Raw genomic sequence first — 11,574 nt, 5'->3', positions numbered from 1 at the left:
CTCTCCTCTCCCTCTCTCCTCTCCTCTCCCTCCCTCCTGCCTCCTCTCTCCCTCCCTGGCCCTCCTCTCTCCTTCTCTCCCCCCTCCTCTCTCCCTCCTTCCCCCCTCCTTCTTCCTGTTTTCTCTCACCATTCTCCCTCCACCTTCTCTCCTGGGTGAAGGGCAGAAGAGAAGAGACCTCTGGAATCTTGTGCTTCATCCAAGCAGCTTGGGGGCAGCATCAACAGCTGCAATTTGGCTGCCCCAGCAGGTGCCTCAGGGCAGCGTTTCTAATGGGAGTCCTGGAATCATGTCTTTCCTTAATGTGCCCTAAAGGCTGGAGGACATGAAGTGAAACAATGCTCCATGCTCAGTCCTGTGATTTTGTGTATTTGTTGGACTTACTTTGAAATTAAACTAAATGATACTCAAAGTACAGCATGAGAAAAACGAAAAAACAGGCTATGGTGTTTGAAAAATAAACAAAGCCGTTTGTTTTGTTGGTTTGTTCTTAGACCTTCACAGGCTCCTAGGTCACACGTTTCAGTTTCTCAGCGAGTGACATTCTCTGCGGAAGCCGTGTCAGCCTCTTGTTTGATGATGTCAGCCACAGCAGAAAGAAGCACTCCATAGGCCCTGTGCTCAGCACCTTGGCGTGAGCTCTTGCAATCTTCTGTTCATCCTCATCACAGCTCTGTGCAGTGGGCGTCCACCTGATCCCGGTGGGAGGATGGAGGATGGAGGCGGAACGGTGAGTGACAGCAGGATCACATGAGGGGTCTCTCCCGAGGTAGAGAGGGGAACTGGCCCAGAATCTCAGTGCCCATTACGTCCTTCCTATTCCTCCTCTGCCTCTCTGTGACTGACTCAGGCTGCAGGGACAGATGTGAGTATGTGCAGAGTGTGTGTGCACCCCTGGGGGTGTGTGCTCATATTGGCAGGGAGGGATGTGAGTGTGTACAGAGCGTGTGTGCACACCTGGGGATGTGTGCTGGCATTGGCAGGGACAGATGTGTACAGAGTGTGTGCGCACACCTCGGGGGTGTGTGCTGTTGGCATCGACAGACGTGAGTGTGGACAGAGGAAGTGTACACACCTGGGGGTGTGTGCTGGTGTTAGCATAGACAGACATTAGCGTGTACAGGGCATGTGTACACACCTGGGGGTGTGTGCTTATGTTGTTTTGTAAGCGGCAAATACGTGGCCCAATGCTTCTGGCGGCCCTGCGCCTGTGCTGAGTCCGTCAGTGGCTCTCGGGTTGGGGTCTCCATCTCCCCAGACAGCACTAGAGTGTCTTGAGGTTTCAGATTCTTCCTCTCCGGTTACTTGGGCCTCCTCAGACCAAACATCAGAACCAGCCAACTGCAAACTACAAGAACATTCAAATGCATCTTCAGTAGAGAAAACAAAAGCAATTGGAATAATTTTCCAACATGACCCCGTGGTTAAGCCGTTAGACACTCCAGCTAACAGATAGAGTCACTTTAAAATTCACACCAATTAAAATGGTTGTGAGAGTTGCAGAGCTTTACCACTAAACCTTGAAATAATTGAAGAGTTCTGCTCCACTTGCTTACAAACTGGGGTTGGGGATAACTTTCAGTCCAAAGTAGTAACCTTCTAAATCCAGCTTAGATGCGAGGCTCCCACTCACACAGGAAGAGACAGAGACCCTTGATTATTCTCCTGTTTCAGATACTTTGTCATTTTTTTTGTATCCTGATCATCACTTCTGCTTTTCCAATTCAAACTAAAGGGAGTTTAGTTCTGTTTTGGAGAAGCTGTGGTTAGTGGTTTCTTTTCATGGTTTGCTTAATCTCTTAAGTCTGGCACTTACATTTACCCAAATGGACTTTTCTTTAGTAAGACGGTGACATAGCCCAGGGCTTCTCACTCCATATCTGCTCCCCAGGAGGCCCCCTAGGAATGGGCGCTAGAGATCCAGCCCCTCTCCGTGTGCCATTTTCTTTGAGTCTAATGTAGCTTTGGCTCAGAGAAGAAAAGAGCCCTCTGGGTTAGGTGCCTCTGACTGCTTGCTTGTGAAATGTTTAATGATAAGGCGACTTCCAAACTAATTTTACACATTAATAGTTGTAGCTTAAAGTATCACTGAAGTCATAAGAACAAGAAACACTCCCATAAAGTAGATAGGCAGAAAAAAGCCATAAAAGTTTAATAAAGTGCAAATAAAATGGTGTTGTAAGAATGTACAGTGGGAAATGTTCTCAGTCCAGCCAGATCGGCTGTGGCGTCCTCCTGTAAATACATTCAGCCACGTGTGGCCCTGATCGCAATCAGTACTGTGAATTGTGATCCAGAATGTTCTTGGGGGCCGATACCTGGACTGTGCCAGCAGCTGAGTCTGATTGGACGTCACGGCGGTGATGTGGTAGGCGTGGCCAGCTGGGCCGAGGGGTGGCCACCTGTGCACTACCCACGTGCAGCCGTTATTCTTGTGATGGAGTTGCACGGGGCGTGGCCTGTCCACCTGGGCTACTTATAGTACCGGGAACCCAACCTCTGGTGGGTGCCTCCCGACATGGGAGCTGTCTTTTTTATCCAGGGCCCTCTGGCGCTGCAGACCCTGAGTCCACGGGGAGGCAAAGGAGGGCTCTGCTGGGCCATGGAGGTCCCCGAGCAGGTGGTCACTCATTGCTTGTGGAGTGGTCCATGGCCTGTGAGTTTATTCCCGGGGTCTGTGTGACCGAGGTTAACCAGTTCACAGCTGGGCACTTACCCCTTACACAGGTGATACTAGTTAAAGTGGAATCTATATTAGCTCGCACGGGAGCGTGTGAGGAGCTGGGAGGGTGGTGAGGCTTGGCCCTAGCACTGGAGCCCGGGCTCCTGACGTTCTGCGTCTTCCTGTTGAGGGGCCATCAGGGCCGCTGTGGGTCCTGAAGACAGTAGGTGCCATATGGACCAGGGGATGCGGAAGCCTCTAGAGGCTGTGGGAGGCAAGGAGACAGTCGCTTCCCCAGAGCCAGCCCTGCCGACACCTCGACGTTAGCTGGTGGGACCTGTTTTGGACTCCAGCTTTCAGAAATGGGAGAAAATAAGTCAGTGTTTAGGACGCTAAATTTGGGGTGATTTAGTGGAGAAATAGAAAACCAGCCCACGAAGGTGCACGCATTGAAATGTGCTGTGTCCAGGTGTTCACAGTGGCGTGAGGGGGATGGGGTCAGGGTTCTGGGAACTGTGCAGTTTTACTGAAGGAAGGGGGCTCGCCACGCCTTTCCTCATGTAACTGAAGGTATGTATGCCTGCCACACTGCCCAGGAGACAGGGACTAGAATTCTGACTATTTCTTATGGGAACCAAGGTCAGAACATGGTGAGGGCTGAAACGAGCTTCCTACAGCCTGAACTGGGCAGAGAAATCGCAAGTAGTTTGTGTTTTTCTACACAGACCTGTCCTTTCAGGTTTTGTTAAGTTCTGGAAAAAGGGAGAAGCCAGGCACACCTCGGCGACGGACAGTGTTTCTGGAGGTGGTGTGGCTTCAGCCTGAATGTGGCCTTGTGGCTGGGAGGCTCAGAACCTGCCCTCCAAGAGCACTCATCTGTTCCTTATTGCACTAATACCTCATTTACAGAAATCCACAGAAATTACAGAGCTGTGCGGGAGGCCTCTGGTCTGGATGGCTTTGTGTGGACCGAGGTCACGGGGTGTTGTCCCAAGGGCTTATCCTGATCTGGCAGAGGCTCTGTTCCCAAATGATTATGCCACAGTTTCAGAGCCTATATCTGAGTGATAGTCTTTTAACTTTGGTGCATAAAAGCAAACAAAGTATGTCTTGAGAGTCTAAAAATCCGTTTAGTAGCATGGCTGTAAACTCATACATGGGGCATTGGGATGGAGTGAAAACCACCGTCACCTGGCGTGGACGCTGTGTGGTATTCTGTGTGGTGGCCTGCTCATGCCTTGAGCTCCATCTGCAGTGTGAACAACAGCTGTGCATTTGAGAAATGTGGGCAGGTCAGCTTGCTCCTCCAGGGGCCTGCAGGCGTCCGGGCGAGGGGCCTGGGATGAGGCCACGTCAGTGGGAAGGAGCTTGGTTGTGTCAGCAGATATGTCTGTCTTTACAGGCCCGCAAGCCCGCCAGAACCCAGTTTTCCTTTGGTCATCTAATGCCAGAAAAAACCCCATTTCTTAGAGATTCTCGTAATTTGTTAATGAACCATTTGATCATACATAAGATGTTGTAAATGCATGAGGCTTTATAACTTGGCAGATGTATAACTCGCATGTTATGATTGAATCAAACTGTTGAAGATACTGGTTTCACTTGAAGATTTTTAGCATTTTATGCGCAAATCAAATGCCAGTAGCATTTTGAAGGAGTATTTTGGAATCGTAAATACAGTGGGACAGTGCTGGGTCTCTGCGATGCTGGTGAGGTGTACGTGACCTCAAGCTCTTGGAGCTTACAAATAAGATTCCTAAATTGTCACACCTGCAGTGCTGGAAGTCAAAGTGGATTTCTGTAAAGGAGGTATTAGTGCAATAAGGAACAGATGAGTGCCCTTGGAGGGCAGTTTCTGAGCCTCCCAGACTCCCCAGGAGGAAGCGGGAGAGGGAGGCAGTTACCCACCAGAACCTGGATGGTGGAGCTGGGTTTGCTGGTGGCCCTGCGTGGCAGGTCATTACGTGCAATAAGGAACAGGTGAGTGCCCTTGAGGGCGGTTTCTCGCTCTGCTTCGGAACTGCAAGTGGAAGACGCCCCAAAGTGGGGGTGGGGGGTGTGGTTGGTTATCCAATGGGGGGGCCGGATTTGCTGTTGGCCGCTGTGTGGCAGGTCACTGCGGGGAGCGATGGGAGGTGAGTGGAGTGGGAATAGAGGATGCACCCTCCACAGCTACTGCTGGGAGTTGGCGCTGGTAGCAGAGGGGGCATAGAGGGATTCCCATGAGGGGCAACACGGCTGGGGTCCCACGTGTGCTGGACGCTGAGGTGTGGCTATATGTGATCTCAGTCTCCAAAGCCGTACTGGGAAGTGGGTTCGGTCACCTTCCTTTCTCACATTTGAGAAATCTCGGGCTTACATCACAGCTGGGTGGGTTGGAACTAATGTCTCAGGCAGGACGTTGGCCCGAGAGCCCAGATCTTACTCCCCCACCTGCTCTTTTCAGTTCACCAAGCTTGTAGAGAGGGGTGTGTGGTGGTGGGGGGCGATTGAGAAACCAACACAGTAGAATGGGGGAAGGAAATAAACCAGGCAGGAGACACAAGCAGTGCTTGGGAGGTCTGTGCGGGGTGTGGGTGGCACCTCTGGGCCTGTGAACCCCGTTCTGTGCTCTCGGCTTGCCCAACCTTGGCCCTCAGCCATATGCTGTGCACTTTAGGTGAAATCTCAGTCCCTCGAGTGATGCGGGCATCTTTTCTCCCTGGCTTTGCCTCTCCTTAAATCACGGAGTCTCAGTGGGGATGGCGGGGTGGTTGGTGGTCCATGGAATTTGCCCTCCACTTCCCCATCCTTGTCCTGTCCTGTCTGGCCTGTTACCTGTGTCTGTGTCTCTTCAGAGCCTGCAAATGAGTGGAGGCCGCGGCAGCCTCTCGCTGATTGGCCTCTCAACTTTTTTATTCATCAGAATCGTGTTAAATGCTGATTCCTAGGTACCCCATTAGAGTGTCTACGCCTGCCTGGCATGGGTACTTTGGGGAAGGTACAGAGGGTTGCTGGGCTGTTCCAAGAGGGAATTTGCATTTGTAGAATGTCAGCTGTGGTCTTTCCAGCTCTCTACTTTCCACGCACACATGGCATTAAACCTGGAAAACGTCTGGGTGCTGTGCTGGTGAGGAAGCCCCGGCTGGACGAGGGGCTGCTGGGGCTCGGACTTGATTCCTGGGCTGGGGGCTGTGGGCTTATTCTCTTCAGTGGGTCTGCCGATGGGACGCCCTGGGAAGTCCTGCTGTGCACTCGGGGAAGGTGCAGAGACACGCTCGGGAAATACAGACCATGGATTTAAAAATTCCTACTGGAACATCTTTTATGAGCAAAGTAATTTGTATCTAACTGTAGACAATCATTGCTTGAATAATTGATTTGTTTACCAAATTGGTCCTATGAACAGAATAAAGTTTTCATTCATGCCTTGTCTATAACGTAAATAGGAGCTATTACTACAACCTAAATTAGCTTTAAATTTTGTATCAGATTGCAGTCCAGATTACAAACGGCTGCTTGATAATCTAATTGATAAAACAGAGGAATTTAGTGCTTGGAACCCAGAGTGAAGGGAACAGAATTGCTTTGGTTTCTCAAAAGCGTGTGACTGAGGGGTGACCTGGGGTGAAGAGAAGTGGCTGGAGTCATTACACTGGAGGAGAAGATCTGCCCCAGCCTTTCTCAGCTGTCTTCTGGATAAAACAAAAGGGCGATAAACAGAAAAATTCAGCACTGAGTTCATCTATTCCCTGAGCTGCTCATATGGTCATTAATGTGACTGGGCTGTATCTGTGAAGCCTCCATACAGGCACAAAGGAATTAGGCTAGAGTAAGGCGGCCGGCGACCTCTGGCGTCTGTGCCACGTGTCATTTCCTGAAGCCCTTTTGGGCGAAATGACAGTCGCAATGTCTGTTGTTCAGAGGAGTGTAATCTCACGTATGAGATACAGATTTTAAACGATGGAGATTTTAAACACCAAAACCAGGAAGCTTGGTGGGAGTGGCTGTCTTCCGAGTGGTTTTCTGTGCTGCCATGGACGAGGCGTGGATGTGTCATCCGTTGGTGAGATCCACTGGTGAAGGGGCTAAGCAAACCCTGGGGGGAGGTGGTGAAACTACATCTCTTCTGGCATCCCTAGTAAATACGTTTTGTAAAACCTGTGAATTTGACCCTAACCCTGAGTGTTGAAGTCTGGTGCAGTGTCTTGAGCCCTCTTCTGCATTGAGGGTGAGTGACTGTAAATGACCGATTCCTCAGTGATGAAAGTTCAAATTTAGCTTCCCTGAGGAAGCCAGACCTCAGTCACCCGTGTCTCCATTAACACTGCAGTCCCTACTCAGGTGGCTGCAAGTTTCCAGGCCTTCCTTGGAGACAGAGTCGTGCGGTGCTTGATGATTTGATAACATCAGCCACCTTCTGTCTAATCACGGTACAGATGATTCTCCTACAAGGAAACGGATCTAGTTTCTTCCCTGATCGTTGGAAGCAGCAGCCCGCCTAGGGACTGCACCGTCCTCTGCACTTTCACAGCGAAGCCTGTGTCTTTCTCCAAGGAGTGTCGTGGGAATCGTGGGAATTGCCTCCTTACTTCTTTCTGCTTTTGAGGGCTCGGACAGCTCTGCCTGTTTCACCCCGGACGAACAGTGGGTGGTCTCTGGCTGCTGTGGGACTAGGGCTTGGGGTGCATCATCACATCCGGTGACCTGTCCAGGTGGGCATATTGTCTTGCCTGTTGGCTGAGGCAGCTGTGATGCCATGGGGGTCATGCTTGTATCAGGGCCAACCCAGTTCTTCCCGTGCACACTTCTGCTGCTGGAGTGCCTTTCCTTATGATGACGTGTTGAATTAGGGTGGAGAATGCAGAGAGGCTCTGGGCCTCTCCTTCCCATTCTTACTCCCTGGAGCTGTGATGCTGGACAAGGGAGCCCACAGGCAGAGGCTCCTTTAAATTTAATTAGAATAAAGATTTGATAACATAGCCAAACACATTTGAAAAGAGCTTCACAGATTAAATTCCGGATTCAGCCCTTCAGGCCCAGTGGCCACGTTTTGGGGCTCAGCAGTTGTAGGTGGCTGTTGTCTCTGTGTTGGCTCAGCAGATTGGGACGTTTCTGGTTCAGCAGGCAGTTCTCTTGAATGGCTCTGCCTGTGGTGAGGGCACCTTGGCTGGAGAGCCTCGTGGGGATCCCTTAGGCCTCTGGCTACAGCCAGGCTGCACGGTTCCTGTGCCCCGTGTCCTCTGCAGGCCCAGAGCTATCCCACCACAGAGTCAGCACTGCTAGACTTGGGTACTGTGTGCAGACAGCAGAGGGTCATGTCTGGGTCTTGCAGGGGCTGGGGTGACTGGCCTCTTTGGCCAGGAGCCCGTCTCCGAGTCTTCAGGGGAAATGCATCCACCATCCACACCGTGCACCAGAGGAAAACTGCCGGCTTCTCTGTGGATGGTGAATTGAGATCATGCAGAGTGACTAGGCTTGGGCTCCTGATCAGCGTGAAACCTGATACCTTTAGGTGGAACCTGACATGCCTCCATGTGTACATGGCAAAGAGAATGCAGCGTTGTCAGCTTGAATCCAGATGTGCTCCCGTTTTGAGGTGGAAGGTTCTGGGAGTATTGGCCATTGGTGATTGTCCTGCCATGGAAGACTTTGAATGCAGGCACTGGTTTAGGATAACCCTGGTTTCCTGGTCCTGTATGTGGGCATCCCTGAATATCCCGGGCTGGACGAAAGCAGGGCAGATGGGAGGGTGACAAGAGGTCAGGTGTTTCCAGCTCTGGGGAGTGATGCCATCAGACGGCTGAGATCAGGTGGCCGGGGAACAAAGCAGGGGTGCATGGAAATGTCATGTTTCCTGGGGCATAGGGAGGACCTGTTGAGCTCTATTCCTGGGCAACAGTTCTTCCATTCTCAGGAATCTGTGCCATTTGTAACTGAGTAGCAAATTCTAGAATTGCTCTAATTACTTACTGTTAAGTCCCCATCCCAATTACCATGAATTAGCAACAGTGATAACAGTTTGCCAGGTCAAACCTTGCTAAGAAAAACCGGTGGAACTAGTTTTAGTTGCCTCGAGTTCCCTCCAAATCGGATTCCTTAGCGGCTTATGTCCCCACAGCTGCTGCAGTTCTTCCTGGGCCTGGCAGGCACATTCCAGACATTGACATCTCAGCTCAGATGCAGGCGTGCATATTATAGAAAATCGCAGTGTGCTGTGATTGGCTTGAGCTGACGTTCTCTAGGTGAGAGGCGGAGGCCGAGGACCTGTGAGGGACTGTCTTGAGTGTCCTCTCATTGACTTGGAGAAGATGCACATCTGTTCTTCAAAAGTTCTAATGGGATGAAATTAGAAATAGGAATTTTTAAAATTCATGTGTTACGAACTCTGTTCAGTGACTTCCTCTGAAATGAGAGACTATTTGCAGACGAGGCATTCAGACTGCAGCTCTCCTTAGAACTGTCCTAGACCTCGATGCCGTCCTTTGGCCTCTTCCTGGGTGTGGGGTGCTCTGCTTGAAGCAAAACCACGTGGTCTGTGCATCACTACTGCAACCAGCTCAACGTACACACCCACTGGGAGGGGGGCCAGATCACTTAATATTTTAAATGCATTTAACATTAAACCAGCAAGTCAGCCAGTGCTTTCTGTAACCAAGCTGCCTGGCTTATGGGAACCTGACACTTAATTTTTCGGGAGAGAATACTTGCTTCTGTGGAGTGTCAATATTTGTCTCATTTGTTGAGACTCTGCTCAAAGTGATGAACGTGTGTAAATTAGGACCCTTTTCTGTAAATTGGGCCACAGAGCTCTCTAGGCACAGTCAGGGGAGTAAACGGCTGTGAAAGATGCCGCCTGATGTGAGCCGTGACCAGGCACTTTGGAACCTGGGATCCCATCTCCAGCCTTTCAAAGGACGTAGAGGAATCGGTGTGATGTGAGCCCTGGCCGGGCACTTTGGAACCTGGGATCCCATCTCCAGTCTTTCAAAGGACATAGAAGAATATAAAATGCAGATGGGAGAGTTCATATTTTGGGCATCTCTGTTCTTTTGAAATCAAAGTGCAAAGAAAAAGTTTTGCCTTGAGGTCTTACCCCATCCTTGTTTTACTTTTTTTTTTTTTTTTTTGAGACGGAGTCTCGCTCTGTCGCCCAGGCTGGAGTGCAGATCTCAGCTCACTGCAAGCTCCGCCTCCTGGGTTCCCGCCATTCTCCTGCCTCAGCCTCCCGAGTAGCTGGGACCACAGGCGCCGCCACCTCGCTCGGCTAATTTTTTGTGTTTTTAGTAGAGACGGGGTTTCGCCGTGTTAGCCAGGATGGTCTCGATCTCCTGACCTTGTGATCCGCCCGTCTCGGCCTCCCAAAGTGCTGGGATTACAGGCTTGAGCCACCGCGCCCGGACCCCATCCTTGTTTTTCTCCTAAGGTTTTAACATTTTCTTAACTGCTTTTTTCTCCCCTGATCCTTGGGGAACTTCTATCTTCATATCTTCTTAAAAGATATGGTTAAATTCAACACTGAAATTTAAAAACATGCATTCATATTATTTTTCTTTAAACTGATGTATCTGACATTGGTGAAGAACTAACTGGGCGTATTGGTGTATTTTTATTTTTTTGAGATAGTCTTGCTGTGTTGCCCAGGCTGGAATGCAGTGGCGCGATCTTGGCTCACTGCAGCCTCACCTCCTGGTTCACGCCATTCTCCTGCCTCAGGCTCCTGAGTAGCTGGGATTATAAGTGCCTGCCACCATGGCTGGTTCATTTTTGTATTAGTAGAGATGGGGATTCAACATGTTTGCCAGGCTGGTCTTGAACTCCTGACCTCATTTGATTCGCTCACCTTGGCCTCCCAAAGTGCTGGGATTACAGGCATGAGCCACCACACTTGGCCTGGGATATTCTTGATTGTAGCTGTAATAGATCCCTTTAATAAAAACAAAACAGAACAACAACAACAACAAACAGCTGTCTGAAAAGTCCCAAAATTAAAGAGCTCACTTGGACAGGGATTAAAACACCAGTTGAATGGCCCAGCACAAACCATAGTTACATGGGCCACTCGGCCTGTTAGATCCTTAGGGTATTTGAAGTCGTGGGGATATTTGCATTTCTGCTTCTGGATATCGTGTCAGTATGAATTCGGCTAGTGTTTGAGGGCCAGGCTCAGATCCAGGAAAGCAAGAGCCCCTGCCCTCACGGCACTTCTCTTCCATGTGTGTGTGTTAGGAAAATAGAAAGCATAAGATATTTTTTTCAATGAGCTGGGAAGATGGAAAAATAAGCTTAAGATGTTTACTTGTTCAGAAGAAGGGAAGTGCAAGGAATACTCAGCTTTGTTGCTGCTGAAGGAGGCCCCTGGCGAAGGATGTTTCAGAGGTGGGGTTTGTCTGAGAAAGGTGGTAAGAGGCAAATAGGATGCCCCATCTGGTTTGCCAGAGATGGGGAAAGTCCGTATCCCCAAAACAGCCTCGGCATTCTGGCAAAGGCTTTGGAAAACCAGCTAGGGTGTGGGACGTTGTTGGCTGCTGGGTAGAAGGAAAACATTGCTGGTCCTGAGGACTGTACTGTTCTTCCACTGCTATAAAGAACTACTTGAGGCTGGGTAATAAGGAAAAAAAAGGTTTAATCGGCATACAGTTCTGTGGGCTATACAGGTTTCTACTTCTGGGGAAACAGAGTGGAAGGTGAAGGGGAGACAGGCATGTCTTCACATGGCTGGAAGGGGAGAGAGAGTGAAGGGGAAGGTGCCATGCACCTCCAAACAACCAGATCTCAGAACTATCATGAGGACAGCACTAGGGGGATTGTGCTAAACCATTAGAAACCACCCCCATGAGTCAGTCACCTCCCACCCGGGCTCACTTCCAACAAAGGGTTAGAGTTCAGCATGAGATTTGGGTGGGGACACACAGCCACACCATATCAGGCTT

At 50.1% G+C, this 11,574-nt stretch overlaps 1 long non-coding RNA gene across 9 annotated transcripts in view; it reads left to right on the top strand.

Annotated features, from left to right (window-relative positions):
- Positions 1 to 571: 571 nt before the first annotated feature.
- LOC141408582 (uncharacterized) overlaps positions 572 to 11,574 on the top strand; it is a 98,954-nt gene continuing 87,951 nt past the window's right edge. For all 9 annotated transcript variants that reach the window (XR_012424169.1, XR_012424168.1, XR_012424173.1 and 6 more), the window contains exon 1: positions 572 to 730. This is a non-coding gene — a long non-coding RNA (uncharacterized lncRNA). The remainder of the gene's footprint in view (positions 731 to 11,574) is intronic.

Source organism: Macaca fascicularis, chromosome 15 (assembly GCF_037993035.2).
Source record: "Macaca fascicularis isolate 582-1 chromosome 15, T2T-MFA8v1.1".
NCBI lineage: Eukaryota > Metazoa > Chordata > Mammalia > Primates > Cercopithecidae > Macaca > Macaca fascicularis.
The sequence above is the reverse complement of the archived record's forward strand: the minus strand, read 5'-3'. Positions and strand labels throughout refer to the sequence as shown.